Source organism: Solanum pennellii, chromosome 5 (assembly GCF_001406875.1).
Source record: "Solanum pennellii chromosome 5, SPENNV200".
Taxonomy (NCBI): Eukaryota; Viridiplantae; Streptophyta; class Magnoliopsida; order Solanales; family Solanaceae; genus Solanum; species Solanum pennellii.
The window spans coordinates 48,561,044-48,578,848 of record NC_028641.1 but is presented as its reverse complement, the minus strand read 5'-3'; positions in this window follow the sequence as shown (position 1 = coordinate 48,578,848).

The following is a 17,805-nucleotide window of genomic DNA, read 5'->3' as shown; positions in this document are numbered from 1 at the left end:
TGAAAATAAGTCTTCAGTGGTTCATATTCTTCATCAACGGGATTTTCTGCAAGATGATCAGCCAAAGCTTTGTGCCTTTACCTCTTTCTGTGTCACATACACAATGTCAAATTCACTCAATAACATTTGCCATTTAGCTAACTTTCCGGTCGGCATCGCTTTCTGGAAGATATACTTCAGTGGATTCATTATGGAAATGAGGTATGTAGTATAAGAGGACAAATAATGTCTCATCTTCTGGGCTAGCCACAGCAATGCACAACACGTTCTCTCCAATTAAGTGTAACGAGACTCGTGTGGAGTAAACTTCTTGCTTATATATTAGATAGCCCTTTCCTTCTTTCCTGCCTCGTCGTGTTGAACCAGTACGCACCCAAATGCACTATCTGAGACAGACAAGTACAACAACAAAGGACTCCCTTCTCGCGGAGGAACCAATACCGGTGGATTGGACAAATAGTTCTTGATAGCATCAAAGGCAGTCTGGCACTCTTTAGTCCACTTTGTCGAGGCGTCCTTCTTCAACAGCTTGAAAATAGGCTCACACACCACAGTTGATTGAGCTATGAATGAACTGATGTAGTTCAACCTCCCTAAGAAACTCATCACCTCTTTCCTTGTTTTCGGCCGAGGTAACTCTTGAAATTCTTTAATCTTAGAAGGGTCGAGCTCAATACCCCTTCTGCTGACTATAAATCCCAACAACTTTCCGGCTGGAACTCCAAAAGCGCATTTGGTGGGATTTAACTTCAATTTGTAACGACACAAACGATCAAAGAATTTCTTTAGATGTGTCAAGTGATCCGAACTCTCACGGGATTTTATCATGACGTCGTCCACGTACACTTCAATCTCTTTATGAATCATGTCGTGAAAAATGGTCGTCATATCTCTCATGTAGGTGGCACCCGCATTTTTGAGGCCGAACGGCATCACCCTGTAGTGATATACACCCCAAGGTGTAATGAAAGTCGTCTTTTCCGCGTCTTCCTCATCCATCCGAATTTGGTGATAGCCTACGTAACAGTCCACAAATGACTGCATCTCATTCCTAGCACAGTTGTCAATCAAAATATGAATATTCGGCAACGAAAATTGTTCTTCGGGCTAGCTTTGTTGAGATCTCTATAATCAACACAAATCCTGATTTTCCCGTCTTTCTTGGCGACCGGAACAACATTGCCAGCCAAGTTGGATATTGTGTCACTTCCACCAATCGAGACTCTATTTGCTTAGTGATCTCTTCTTTAATCTTCAAACTCAGTTAAGGCTTGAATTTTCGAGTATTCTGCTTCACCGGATCGAACCCCGGGTTAATTGGCAGCTTATGAGATACGACATCGGTACTCAACCCTTGCATGTCACCGACTTCCCAAATGAATACATCACTATATTCAGCAACCAAATGAACTAGGCCCTCTTTCTAAGCTTCATTTAGGTGGGTGTTGATCTTATCCTCTTTAACACATTCCGAATCTCCCAAATTCACCATTTTCGTTTCCTCTAGATTTTGTTTATGCGGGTTCTCGAACTGCCGAAATTCCTCAGCGACATAATCTGGTTCCCCATTTTCTTCTTCATAATATTCAATCTTGTCGTCACGTGCCTCATTTTGTTCATTTAGCTCGTGACATGACATGACATTGGTAGGTCTGTAACTTATGTTACTGAAATCATAAACAGACAAAATTAGGAAAGTAAGTTATAACAAACAACTGAATAAACAAAGTTAAAAACAAAGAGGCTTTCATTTAAAAATCATGCAAACTTTGGCCATGGCACGGGGACATGTTGCCTTTTTTGAACATCACAATGAAAATTTGAAAATTCGAACAGTTAAGAAAATGCAAAAATGGTGGGTCTCGGGCCTTTTCCAGACTACCACCGATTTTAATGTGCATGAAATGACGCCTTTCTACCAAAGAGTTCGGGGTATCAGGATAGGCGTGGAGGTCCAGTTCTTTAGCACCTCCCCTGGTTTAGCATCGCGAATACTAGCTAGCTCAACCTCCTCCTTGACAACAGCATCGATCTCCTCGAAGAGGTCACAGATTCCTTCCCTAAAGTCTTCACGTTTGTTATACTCTCGGATCAGAAAGGATTAATACAGATGCGGGATCGGCTTAGTCAAAGCTTGATCGTTTTTCTGCTTCACCTTCATGTCATCATCTGTGGGATGTACCCCAAACCATATCTGGATCCCTTGACGAGGGACGGGACAGGCTCAATAATTTCTTGGGAATCTCTTCCCAATCCAAACCCTGGCTCAAAACCGTTCTGTAGCATCACAGTGGCTATCATCTTGTATATGGCAGGCATTGGGGTCTGTGGGGACAAGTCGTCTCCGGTGGCATTCACCATCTCCACCGTATAAAAGTTTGTACCTCGCGAAATCTCATCAATGATCGGCACCTGCCTGCCAAGGTGACTCTCCTCACCAAGAATAACCAACTCTTCATTCTTCCACACAAGCTTCATCATTTGATGGAGAGTAGAGGGAACGGCTCCCGCCATATGGATGAACGACCTTCCCAAAAGAAGGTTGTAACTGGTATCTATATCCAACTGAACTCTGTGGGGCCCATTTGAAGGGTCAATTTCACTACCCCAACATGTCTCTTTGAACCCCATCAAAAGCTCTCACGTTGACCTGGTTTTGCTCCAGTTTCCCAAGGTCAAACCTTAGTTGCCTCAACATCGACAACGGGCAGATATTCAGACAAGATTCGTTATCTACTAAGACGCGGTTGACAACCTTTTCACAACATATCACAATGATGTGCAGCGCCTTGTTATGTGATCTTCCTTCGACAGGCAGCCCATCGTCACAAAAGCTGATTTGGTGCCCTCAAATAACCGGATGAATCATGGCAGCTACGTTATCACTACTTGTACCTGCGGGTACGTATGTATCATCGAGAGCTTTCATTAGGGCCTGCCTGTGGGACTGAGAGCTCATTAGTAGGGCCCATACAGAGATCTTAGCCGGAGTCTTCTCTAAATGTTTGACGATGGAATAATCCTTTCGTTGCATCCTTCTCAAGAATTCTTCCGCATCTCCTTCACTTATCGGCCTCGTAGCCTGGTCCTTCTTCTGTCCTCCGAGAGCAAGCTCGTCAAAAGTGTAACACCTTCCACACCTGGTCATGACTTGAGCCGCATCAGTTTCAATGAAAAACTTAGGCTTGACGAGAGTTTCTGACGGCACCAAGCCAACAGCCTTTGTAGGTGTCAAAATAACAAACTCTCTCTTTTCTCTGACACTTAAAGAAGCGACAGCCCTTTCGAAATCATCGTGCACGATGGGAGTAATCATCTTTGTTCTATACTAGTCTTCATCTGTCTCGATCATATTGACATTGCTGCCTCCATGATTCGGCAACGGGTTTGTGTTGACATTTGGCGCCGCCGGTTGGAGAGAGACTACCTCCTGATCAATCAGATCCTGAATTTTGTGCTTGAAGTTGATACAATCTTTCGTATCATGTCCAACCCTTGATGGAATGATAAGCACATCTCTGATCGGGCTTGTAGAACTTTGAAGTGACATCCACGGGTTTGGGCCCCACAAGGTAGATGTATCCAGCCGCAGCCAGCCTCTCGTACAGTTTGGTCCGGCTTTCAGCGAGTGCAGTAAATTTCCTTGAAGGCTCTTCTCAAATCTAGGTCGGGATGGTCATAACTGCCTTGTTGAGGAGGAGGCACCTGTTGATAATTTCTGGTATTTGGACTGGGAGCTTGGCTTCTAGGATATGGGTTTGTTTGGTAATTTGGCGATGGAGCTTGGTAATTCAGAAGGGGATTTTGGTATAATGGAACTTGGAATTGATAATACGAGGGGGTGCTCGGTAGCTCAACTGTACATTGGCACAGTTGGGAGCAATACTTTGATAGGGAAATGGAATTTGGTAAGGTTGAGAGTAATTTGGGTACATGGGAGATGGACTTTGGTAATTGAGGGGTGGACTTTGGTACAATGGATCTTGGGTGTTTTGATAAGTGGAGGTAATATTATGGTTATAAGGATGACTGGATTGCGTGTAGTAAGCTTTGTGGGACTTTGGGGAAGGCCTTGAACGACCTTGGGAATATGACGAGCTTCATGGGGTTTTCCTTCCCCCATATGAAATAGCAGAAACTTCTTCTCTTTTCTTTTTCAGCAACCCTGAAGATCCAGGTGATGCGGCTACACAGGCTATCTTCCATGATTTCAAACCGTCTTTGATAGTCTCACCAATCTTGACTATCTCGAACAACTTTGCTCCAACGAGCAACATGATTCAATCGTAGTATTCTGGCTCTTGCACCCGCACGAATACTTCAACGATTTCTTTCTCAGTCATGAGCGGCCTTACCCTCGCCGCTTCTTTCCTCCACCTATAGGTGAACTCCCTATAGCTTTCAGTTGACTTTTGCTTCATCTTCTCTAGAGAATACCGATCGGGAACTATTTCGACGGTGTAGGCAAATCGGTCGATGAAATCTTTGGCCTATGCATCCCAACTAGGCCATTGCCTGGTTTCAAGTGAGGTAAACCATTTGAGGGCCTCCCCACACAGGCTTCAGCTGAAAAGCCACATCAACAAAGCCTCATCCCTGCCAACTCCCTCGAGCTGGTCACAATAGGCTCTCAAATGAGCCATGGGGTTGCCCACTCCTCCGAAGGTGTCAAACTTTGGAATCTTGAACCCTTCTAGAAGGTCCAAATCTGGGTGGATGCACAAGTCCTCGTAACTTAGTCCAGCGATGTCGGGGATGCACTGTATCTCTTTCATGGACTTTTTGATTTCTTCTTTTATATCAATCCTTGCATCCTCCTCTGCCCTCCATTCCTTTTTCTGTTCTTCATAGTGGTCCAACTCAGAACCGTGAACATCGTGCTCCGCAGGAACGGGAACATGGAAAGTTGCTCTCTTTGGTAGGGCTGGGGCTATAGAGGGACTTGGAACGTTTTGGGTGGTTTGGTAGTTCAGCGGGTAGGCCTGAGGATAGGTGTTCTGATTTAAATGGTGATGAGCTGTTTGGGGATTGAAAGAATTTTTGTTCTGGTTTTGGTTTTGATTTTGTGGCGGTGGAGCGGTTTGATGGTGTGTATTTTGAGGATGGGGCGGCTTTTGGGGATGGTTGTTTTGAAGAGGAGATGGACTTTGGTAGGATGCTGAAACATATTGGGGATTTTGGGTAGTTAGATCTATAACTGACGGATTATGAATAGGTGTAGAAGGCTGGTTCTGAGTCGGATCCATATTTGAGGAAGGGAAGTAGATTGGAGACCTCCTATCAACAGCGTTAGACAAAAATCCAGGTGGAGGCAAATCATGTCTCCGTTGCATTTCCACTTTCATCTCTGCAACCTGTTGCATCAGCTGCATAATCAGCTCATTTTGTTCCGCTACGGTGGGCTGAACCACCACAACATCAGTAAGACTCACTTTTTCATTGTCATCTCCCATAACTGCCTTTCCTCTGTCTAAGCTTTGTCTAAGGAAGGAATCTGCGGACCTTTCGATCTGGTGAAATAAGGATGATCTGCCAACTTTTGATCGAAACAGATCAGTTTCAAAGTACCTGCTAAGGAAAACAACTCAAAGGCAGATTTGTCAGCGCAGATTCAGAGTACAAAATGCATAATATCACACAGAGAGCAGATAAACACACAAGTTGCTTTGTTTGAGGATATCTTCAACCCACGAGTGAGGGCGGAGACACATTTTTTAATAAGCAGGAGTTTGGTTGTTTTAGTTTTGACACTGTCTCAGGAAGGCTAAATCACGTTGAGCTACAGCCTTTCTTGCAGCTGCTCTTTGACGTCTTTTGATCTGATCTTCGCATCTTCTCGTAACATGGAGGGGGGACTGAAAATTTCTAAAACATAGGGGCCGGGCCTGGAGAGGTTGCCTACGTATCTCACAAGGAGAATTCAGGCCCAACGTAGTTCGAGTACAAGATGAAACATTTTCATTCATTCATTCATTACGATTACAAGGAAATTGAAAGGCAATAACTGAGCTTTTAAAAGATGAAATGATGACGACACGTTAGTCATTTCCCTTCTTGTTGCAGCACTAGTCTCTTCCTTTCAGATGACCTAGGAATGGAGGTTTGTAAACAATTTCCTCTCTGTCATCCTCCTCAGTCATTTCAGGGTGAGCGTCGTCGGGACCACTATTGGTTGCTCCTTGCATATAGGCGTGGTATTTCCCCCCTATCAGGTTGCTATGGGCTATCAGTTCGTTGTCAGGTAACACACTTTTATCTAACAGAGCGGCGGTCTCCGAATCTATCCTCACTTCTCTCGCTTCTATTTTTTTCACTTTCAACCGAAGCGTGTCAAACTTTTCTCTCAAGACCTCTGTCTCCATCTCAACATCTTTCTTCCTTTTCATCTACGATGTCATATCCTCATCCAACGTCACGGTTGCATCTTTGTAAATTGTGGTGGCTATGTCGAATTTGAGTCCTTCTTCCTTGGCTTCTTGAATTTCCCGAGTGATCCGTTCGATCTTTCTTCGTAGTTCTTCTTCAGTGAGTTCCATCTGGATGTTCTTGCCCTTGTCCATAGCAATAATTTGTCTTTCCTGAGATGGTAGAACAGTGTTTTAGGATTTGTGGTATAGGAGGATGTCTTTTGAGTGAGAAACTTAAGACTTGGAAATTTTGGTCGGACATTTTGTAATAGTGACTTCTGTATATTCTTTGGAAATTTCTGGATAGGAGTGGGTTTACGATATCCTCATTCGTAGCAACATAACACATAAGCAGTTAAATACACATATATTGCGTCCTAATCATGCATGTGACCCTTTTGTGCCAAGGGTAGGCCTAGCAATCTGAAGGATGTATTGCATCATTTAAACAAATAGTTGTATCCCCAAAATAAGCTTCACTAAATATCATAGCGTTCATTACATAATTTTAAGTCAAACGGGGTACATTTAGGGAGGGGGATGTGATGCGAATACAGATATAAAACAATCCCACGCAGGGGAGTTAAAAGGTTGATGGCTCAGCTCCTCTTCTGGACTTCTCTACTTCTTCGTGAATGATGCACTTGCTGTTGAACACGTACGTCTCAGCGAACACAGCTTTGGAAGATGTTGGTACGGCTCGTAAAGTGTTCATCTGCTCATCCAGAATCCTGTCCAAACACATCAGACAAGCCCTTGTGTCGGCTAGCTCATGTGACGTCTCAGCTAAAACCCTCTGACTTTCTAACTCTCGAAATTGGTACTCTTGCTCCCTTTGTTGAAATTCCTTCTCTCTCTTCTAAAATTCTTGCTCTCTTCGGTCCCATTCTTGCTGAAAATGGTATGCATGGATCTGAAGCCTAGTCTGTACGTCTTCAACTTGTCTACCCGTGCGTGGTATTGGATTCACTACACCATGCAGATCATTCCGCAACCATGTCTTGTATTCGTTGACATTCCCAGCTTCGTACCTGTTCTGAATCATATCCCACTTCATGTTGACACGTCCACCCCATTCCTGGAGGATGATTTTAGTGAAAGGTATTTTGTCATTCTTGTTGTAATCGACAACAAAAGAGATAGCATCTCCTTGGGCGGGTATGACTTGTGTTCTACCAAATTGCCGCATTACTCTTGCCGGGTTGTAGGGTCGCAATCCTCTAATGTCAGGAAGGACTAAGAATGGAAGTTTGGCCCTTTGTGCTGCTATCCCTTCCGACTTGAAGTTTGGTAACATCCGTTGTATGTCTCCCTCTTTCAGATCATAAAATACCCTTGCCCACGCATCCCTAGTGGTATGAATTGGAATTCTGCGGACAATTAGATAAAATTCATAATTATCAAGGGGACTTGTCTGGCTCGGTTTGGCAAAGTCCTGTGGCTGGGCGTCGTCCCTTTTATAGAGATTCTCAATCAACCACCATTGAAGTAGAATGTTGCAACCTTGGAAAAACGGGAACCCATTTTTATACAGGCTTAAAGATCGATAAATGTCGGCCAGAATAATAGGGGTCAAACTACAGTACTTCTTTTCTTCTTGTTTTCTACCGATTCCTCTGAACATGGCATCCACTACCATCATGACCCTGGTGTCGATTTCCTTTCCTTCATCTTCAGGGAACACCATAGTTCCTAAAAGACATGTAGAGAAAGCGATAGTCTGAGTTTGCCTCCAGGTACTGTGATCGTGGAATTCATTCGGGAACAGTCTGACATAGCTGTCATGCCCCCATCTCTCAAAAAATATCATTAGTGGTTTATCGTTGGTCTCCAACCAGTTTGCGTTTACTAGCAATAATATATTCTTCAATTCTTCACTAGTTGGCCTATCAGGAAGAAGGATGTGATGATTTGGACATTTTTTCCTTTTGCCACATGTCCCAATAAAGTCCAGACAATCCTTAATCTCCTCCAGCGTGGGTGTTATTTTGACATCTCCAAATCGAAACACCATCTTTTCATTGTCCCAGAATCGAGTGATAATCTCGATAAACGTGGGTCATACCTTGAAGTCCGTTATTGAAGGTAAGTGACCTAGGTGATTCGAGATTTCTCTCTTTTGACAATCTTTGAGGTTGTTCCACCATACACAAAGAAAGTCGGGTGTCTTGGTGACCATGTTGAAATGGAGGAATTGACTCGACATCTACAAAAACATATAACTAGTTAATTGCCACCACCACCCCACGATACAACAGTCATTTAAACATGCAATTCATCCTTTAGAACACACAAATATGATCGTCCTATCAAGCCGTGGGCTCTTTGGACTCATGTTGGTCTTGCTAATGGGCCCAATACTCCTTGGGTGTTGGGTCATCTTAGGCCAATGCGCTATTTTTTGGGATTGGGTTTCGCTCTATCTTAGTTTATCTAAGAGTGGGTTGTATTTAAAGTGCAAAGGGTTACCCAAGCGGACTACTCGGGCTGGGACAGTTAACGATCGTTGACTATCAAGTAAACGACTATACTCGTTAGGGTGTCCCGAGAAAATTTTGGTTAACGAACGACTGTGAACCCTCATAATCGCCCTTTAGTGAAATGAAACAATCGTCGTTTGACGGAATTATGATATGCCATGAAAGCAACAGTTAAATAAAGCGGTAAACAAATAAACAATCATACCCGTAGCAAAATAATGTTAGTTCTTAAGGTTAGAATCCTCTCGAATTCCCCAGCGAAGTCGCCATTTCTGTTTTATCGACAAATTTGAAAATATTCTTGTTTTGAAGAGTTTTCGACTTTTTAAAGAGTCGCCACATAATTTTTTAGGAAAAATTAAAAAGACTGTTGTTTTCAAATAACTTAACAGAGAAAATTGTTTGAAAACATTCAGGGGGGTTCGGGGATTCCTATTAATATTCTAGGAAGGTGTTAAGCACCTAAAATATCCACCTAATTGCGGTTTTTCGACAACTAACTATTTGGCTAATACTTGTTTAAAAATTCTATTGAAAATTATTTGAAAGCGAGGTCTTAATCTAAGCGAAACTTGTAAATTTGAAACATTATTATTTTTAAAATTTGGATCAATTTTAAGTTGAGAAAACATTATGGCGTTCAACGGGGGTCAGAGTTTTTCTAACTCTAAGCTAACGACAAAGAAACTAAAGAGCATAGACAATAAAGCAAAAGAGAGAGAGAGAGAGAGATTTGGGTCCAGTTCCGGGTTCTGTCCGCCTTGGCTGGAAATTGGAACCACCTGCTTTGGGTTATTTACCCATTTGACTTTTTGGGTTTTCGACCCATTTTTTGTACCTGTCCTAAACCTTTTACAAAGTAATCAACAATAATACAAAAGTAGAGGGCTTAGACCCATTACACATAAGAATACAAAATATGAAAACATAAAGGACCTTCCAATTCCGCCTCATCAACATTCTTTTATCTGTCGAACTTTGAAACCTGTCCGTTGGTTTTAAAGGCTTGACTCGAGCAGAGATGTATGAGCCTTTATGACTCGAGAAATGGATGCAAAGATAGAGGGATCCTTCAAATGCTCAGAGAAAGTAGTCCATACATGGTAAGGATAAAGCAAAATAGAGATTAGAGATGGAATAAGCTTTAAAATTTTGATATAACTGAAGCAACTAAGTGGGAAATAACTTAAAATATGAAATCAATTTTCTACAACAATGTTATAAAAAAGGACAAAAGAAATGCACATTTCATTAGAGTTTCTTTGCATGGACTTAGTCTAACTTTACATGACAAAATAAGGTTAAATAAAGGTGGCATCAAATAATACAAATAAGCTGGGTAGGAGGGGATAGTGATCACATAGGATAAAGGGACACACATTTGCTGATCGACAATAAAGAACAAATTGGCCAAAAACAAAGCTTCTGGAATACAGACTTTGAATAATTCAATCACCAAGCTAGTTATGAGCTTAAAGTAAAAAAAGACGATCTCATAATATAAATATTACTATTTTTTAATTTTTATTTTAAAAAAAAAAACTTGACGCTACGGAGAGGCTTAACAACAGAGATATGTACTATCAAGATGGGCAAAGAAAATCCCACACTAAACATGCTGAGGAAGACAAAATTAAAATGAAAGTGTGGTTCAGAAACAAAAAGAGATGTTAATGGACAGATTAGTGATGTACAAAAAACTAAACACAATAACAATAGCCCTCACCTTAACTCGTTGAAGATGAACAAATGCAGAAGTGTATTTTATAACACACAATGACGAATGATTCTCGACACCTTGAGAGGTTAGTGCTATAAAAGTAATGCAGCTCTTATCGTAAAAACTAAGCTTAGAAGTAGGCTTCTTAGACCATCGATAAGCTACGGGAATATATTAAGGACAGAAAGAATAAATAAGATCACTAGACTCAAACTCAGGTTCTTTAATAGCACAGACAATGAATAGTCAAACTATTTCAACTAACTAAAGAAATATCTATATAAGAAGAGGACCATAAAAAGAAATCAAAATATGGGTCCTATATCAAAAATAACAATTTGCCCATCATAAGAAAACTCCATTATTTGACACACATCTGTTTATATTGATATGTGAAGAGAAATTAATTAAGCAAACATGAAAAGAGGAAAATAACAATGTAGTAATATTCTTTATACACTCGGAATACTTAATATAACACAATCATGAATACCGATGAACAAGACCAAATAATGACAATACAATAAGTACTCAAGACAAGTATAACAAACTGCGATGCAAGCTCCAGGTGAACATTAAGCCATCTCAAAATGAGAAATAACGACAATAAGGGTCCATTAAACAAATTCTTCTATCATTTGCAGCCCATGATGGGTCAGGAGGTATGAAAAATCCCCTTCCCCTTAAGCAACATCACAAAATTCACAACCAAATAAGGTGAAGGAGGAGAAAGAAGTGAGAGTTAAGAGGTATTACCTTTAACGAGGCAGCGAACTGAGGATAAACGGGTGAGGCAGCAGCGATTCCAAAGTCACAAACAGAGTGGATGAGCCTAGATGAACGAAACAGTAGTTGGCGAAAGCATAAGCCAAGAGGCAACTCGTTTTTGATTTCTTACGCGACTACCTGAACTCTACTTCAATATTATCTTTGGACTTGATGATTCCATATCACTCTTCCCTAATACTCTCTATGTCTCCCTCTAAGAAATTCTAAATGCCAATCCAAAAATCTTTACTCTACTTTTAACAAAAAAAAATTCCTAAATCTGCCTCTCTCTTTTCACTAATTTTTCTAAACCCAAAAGAAAAGCCAACGATTCCTATGTGTTTCTCTGATGCTGGCCTAATGTTTCCCGATTTTTTTCAACTGAAAAGTCCAAAACCTCTCAAAAAAATTTCAGCCCCCCTCTCCCGAACAAAAGAAATCTATATATACTCCCTAATTAGGGTTCAAAAATTAAAGGGGTAAAGGGTTCAAAGAACACATTCAGGCCCATCAGATTTTAAATTCTAACTCTAAAAGAATATCCACAAGAGATTCTGCTGGAATCTGAACGGATAAAAATTCATGATGAACGATCGAGATCACCTCCTTCGTTCTTGGAACGACGTGGCTAAATCTCACCATTGCAAGGACAGACTGCGCCTTCCCTAGCTGAAAATCGTACGAGTGAGGGAGACGTTGGGAGAAGACGACAAAATGTTGAGCACCTGTACGTGTACTCATTCTCGTGAATCGCCAGCGTTACCCCGTCGCGTGTGCTTCTCACGCGTTAGTGCTGGCATCTAATGTTGTCCCAATTGCTACCGACGCGCTTAGCAATCCTTTTTTGTTTCGTCATTCGCTTGAAATTCACGTCTCCTGCTCTTCTTAGGGATGAGGAGATTGGGTCGGGTCAGAGGGTTAAGAAATGGGAAAAGATTGGTTTGGATTGGGAATTGGCTATGGCCTGTAATTTTATGTGGGCTGGCTTTTAATATTGGGCTGGCATAAGAAAAATTAATGGGTATTTTATGACATTAATCCAAGAGTACAGAAATGCTTGTTGATAGGTGCATTTATATCCAAAAGTTATTATATACCACAATTATGGCTTTTAATAAAATGCTTGTTGATAGGTGCATAGCCAAGAAAACACCTTCATCAATTCTTCGGTCTAATTTACCAAAATAGTTATTACCGTTATTGTGGATGAAGTATTTGCATCTAAAGGAATGAAAATAGTTGATGTTAGGTTTCTTTCCTCTCCAAAGATCAGAGGGAGTCTTATTTAGTATAGGCCTGATCAGACACCTAATAAGAATATGATAAGTCGTATTTACTACTTCTGCCCACAAGTGGTGAGGAAGACTTGATCAGAGAGCATTGTTCTTGTTGTATCTTGTAATGGACGATCTTTTTCTTTCTACCACTCCATTTTTTTGAGGTGATCTAGGTGAAGAGAAATTTTAAGTGAAACGATTTGGAGCGCAGAATTCTTTAAAAGCTTTATTCTCGAATTCACCACTATGATTACTATGAATAGTTGTAATGAAGTAACCAGCTTCTCTTTGAACTTTTCTACAAAGTACTTCAAAGTTACCAAAAGCTTCATTTTTATGATTGAGAAAGATTACCCATGTAAACCTTGAGAAGGATAAATAATTACGAATGCATATCATTAAGGTTCAATGTTGGCAGTTCGAGTAGGACCAAATAGATTCATGTGAAGGAGCTGAAGGGGTTTAGCTTTTCCTTTAAAGGACGAACGAATTTTCCAATTGGGATGCGTCATTTATGATGTTTCTCAAACTTTAGCTTTGGCAGACTAATGACTAGTTCAAATCTAGAAAGTTTCTCATGAACATGCATACTTGTGTTTCTAAGTTTTCAATGTCATAGGCAAGGATCACTTGAGACTGCAGTAAGACATGTAAGAGATGAAAAATCATTATTTAAGACATATATTATGAACTCGATCTTTGATGAGAGTTAAACTTTTTATCAGGACGTTTGATGATGCAGCTAGCTATATTGAAAGTAACTTGAAATGCAGTGTCACATAATTGACTAATGTTGAGGAGATTATGTTTGAGTCCATCAACCAGATACACTTTGACTAGATCGCATGATGAACTAAGAGTAGTAGTCCCAACTCCGGTTACTTCTCCTTTGGCATTGTTTATAAATCTGAAACATCCTCCATCAATTTTTTTATTAGTTTGAAAATTTTCTACTTTTTCGCACATGTCTGGAGCATCCACTATCAAGTACCCACATTATTATTCTGTAGGTTTTCTTTGATTGAACCTGCAAAGTAATAAGATTAGTTTCTTTTAGGTAACCAAGTATTTTTGGGTGCTTGATTATTAGTAACTTTTGTTATCCAGATCTATTTTCTAGAACAATTTTTCCTACAATTAAAAGATTTGTAACCAAGATCATCACAAGTGTAGCAAATAGTTTTAACAAATGTATCGGGAGAGTAAGAAATAGAAATAGTTCTATTTGATCTGTTGGAACTATGATTAGGAGAGTTTCTCCTATAAAATGTAGTTCTATTAGATCGGATAGAACTATGGCTGGGAGATTTTTTGATGATGTTTAGCTGCATTTTTACTTCCTCTAGTTCTTATGTTAGTAAGTTAACTTCAATCCGGCTTGCTTCGATAAGAATCTTCCAGTCTTTGTTTTCTTGAGCAAGTTTATTGTATTCACTAATAACCTTCTGTAATTCATCAGCAACCATGTCCAAAGAGTTTTGTAATTTATTAATATTAGGACAGTCAAAAGGAATTACTGGAATTGTCTCACCTAGTTCCATGAAACATTGTTTTGTTATTTCATCATGATCATAATCAGTTGTTTCTCAGTTATCTCATGCTCCAAGACTTTTTGGATCTTCGTTACTTCGATTGTTTCTTCTTCTCCGTTCTATGTAGTTTTGTTTGATATGTCATGATTTTCCACAATAGTAAAATCGATCATCTATCCTATTGAAGTCATTGTTCTTAAAGTCCTATTGAAATCTTTGTCTTCTTTGTCTAAGAATTTGTCTCACTCCTCGATTTATATAAGTCATTCTTTCGTGTTAATTTTCATCGACTTTTTCGTCCAATATCAGGTGTCTCAATTGTGAATGCCATCATCTTATTTTTATCATCTTTGTTGTACCTGTTAATATGGTTTTGTTTATAGGCCATCAAGTTGCCTCGAAGTTCACGTACGTCACATATGTCCATCTTCATGAATGGCCGCTTTAGATTCCCAAGATTTGTAAAGACTTCTAACAAGTTTTATAACTTGCAATCCATTTGAATACACCATTCCAAATGATTTGAGTTCGCAAACAATTTTACTGAATGTTAAGAACATGGCTTCAATGTTTTCATCTTCAGTCATTTTGAACAATTCATATTCATTTACCAGTGAAGTGATTCGAGCTTCCTTTACCTTGGTGATTCCTTCATAACTCACTTCTAGTTTGTCCCACATTTCTTTCCAGTTTCACATGTCGATATCTTGTCATATTCAGCTCCACTTACTGCACAAGATAACAAACTTATAACTCTATAATTTGTTTGAGTTACCTGTTATTGTTGTTTTGTGATATCAAATTATTTAGGTTCAAATGGTTTTTTAGTGCCATCTTTTTCGGTCAGAATAGGCTTCTTCCTGATTACTATCCATGCTTGATGATCATTTAAAGAGACAACGATTTTGAATCTATCTTTACAGGGAGACTTATGTTGTCTATTGAAGTATGGTGGTCGATGGAAGAATGTACATCTTGAAGTAGATCACCAGGGATCGCATAGTGTGTCATTAAAACTTTGGTGACATATGGTTAAACACTTAAATAGAGAGTCCTGCCTTGATACCAATTGAAATTCAAGAGGGGCTGAATTAAATTATCCTTCAGTCGAATTCCTATAATGTCCAGTCATACCTGTACGTTGGTAGAATAGATAAACAGTAATAGTAATTTGCATTAAGTAATTAACACAAAGAGTTTTTATACTGGTCTGGAACACCGAGATGTGGTTCTTACGTCTAGTCCTCTTGGGTTTCAAGGGTTTCCTTTAGAGCTTTGAAGTGAACTTCTGGCTTTCTGTGATTTGATCATGCAAATCAGATGTTCTATCTGGACACCTCCTCTACTTGTAAACCTACGCTCAGAGTCATTCTTTCTCTTGTATTTTCAATTGTTTCACTCGCATGATTACAAAGTTTTATGAACGATAAAAGAATATTGCACTATTACATCAAGTGAAGTTGAGTACTTCACAACTAAGACTAAGAAAGTTTTATATAGATTTGGATGATTCTTGCTCTGTTTCGGAAACCCAAGGGAGTTGTAAGTAAAGAATCCTTAAGATGACCCTTGTTTACTATGATTTATTTGGTTAATTATGTTCATATTAGATATGTGCATGATTAAATCAATTCCTTTCTTTAGATGATCCCCTTGAATCTTGGTTGATCTTCAATTCCTTCTTTGAATCTTGGTTGATGTATTCTTCCTTGAATCTTGACGATCTTCAATCCTTTCCATGAATTTTGGCTGATTGATTTACATATATTATTTTTCCTTCTTCAACCGTTTGTACTGCTTGACTTGAGATCTATTGCCTTCCATGTGTTGTTTCACGAATCCTGACTAGGATTCTGGTTGTCTTGAGCTTCTTCTTTGTGCTATTTTCCATAGTGTCTTCATGATTCCTAGGTTGTTCCTTGTTGATTCCTACGAGTTGTCATTATTCAGAATATAACAAGTTAACAATATGCACCATAGACTAATTTCAAGATTAAAACGATATATTTTGTCCCAATCCCTGATACATAGAATTCTGAGAGTCAACTTATTTTATTATATCTCTTTTTAATATTTTAAATTGTTAATCGCTATAATTTTTAATACTTTTTAAGTCATTTGTAAATGATATATGTGGATTCTTTTGTGTTGTTTTATATAGTACAAATAAACTTTCGAAAACCAACTCAATTTTTAATATATTTTTTAAATATTTTAAATCATTGATTATTGTAATTTATAATAAATTAAAAACAAATAAATAATGTACAAATACTTGTTATCAACATTAAAAATGACCACGATAATTCGAAGTCCAAAAGAAAGCAATAGGATTGCCGTAAAAAAAGCAAGAGAGAGGGTTCCATTATGACATATTATATTAGTAGTATTGGTAATGTGTTAGCTATCCTACTATGAAGGGTCAAATTGTCCAAGCAAGTGACAACACATTATTTTAAGCCAGCAAAATTTCTCCAATATTGTAAAATTACTGAAATATTATATATATATATATATATATATATATATATATATGTCAAATTCATAGAATATTTTTTATTATTAATTGGTTATGTAATTATAAAATTATAACTATGCATTTGTGATGTTTACCATCTTTTTTATATTAATAATATCCATTTAAATTCATTTACTTATCTATTTGCTAGTAAATTATATGTTCAAAGCATATTTAGTGTGATAATTCGTTTCTGTATTTAGGGCTTTGTTTGATTAATTTCTTTTAGGTGCAACGTTTGTAAAAATTCAAATTTTCTTAATATAATATTTTCATGAGTTTAATTTGTTAATATGATAAAAGGAGATAACTTGCTTAAAAAGAAACTATTTTCACTTTTATGTAGACAAAAACAACAATAATATTAATTAAGAACTAATAATAACTTAAAAATAAAATAAATAATCTGTAATAATTAATTAAATTTTAAATATTTGAAATTCCACTAAAAATCTTGAAAGGAGTACTAGATGAAAGAGGTGTTATGGCTTCACTCATCAATTTGTCCAAACAAAAAAAAAACCTGGAACATATTATTTGTTGGTTCTGTCATGTGTGTTACCAAAATAATGTGTTTACTTAATGGGTGACTATGATATATGGAATCATGATATGATATTGTAATATGAAATTATGAGATGAAAATGATATTTTATTTGGACATGTAATATGAAATTTGTGTAATTTATATTTTCTAATAAACATAAGAATCCTATAAGTTGTAAAACTAGTAGAGAAAAGAGATAAAGTCACTACTGAATTTGTCCCCAATTTTCAAAAAGGCACCTTAACTTTACAATCATTCTATTACCCCACTAAACAATTTTGAATAAATATTTTTATATAATTATTCAACCTCATATTTTAAGAAGAAAATTTGTTCACACACCAATTATTATATACAAGTGTTAATTTAATTACAAATGTATTTTTTTAATCTAAGTATTTTTTTTTAACTCTCCTACTTTTTCTCACTTATTTTAACTTTGATTTCATCTTAAATTTCATTATATTTAATCTTCTATCCCCACTTTTAAGTGATTCATCCCTCCATTTTCTTTCTTTTCCTTCACCTCACATCCTCACCCCCCCCCCCCCCCCCC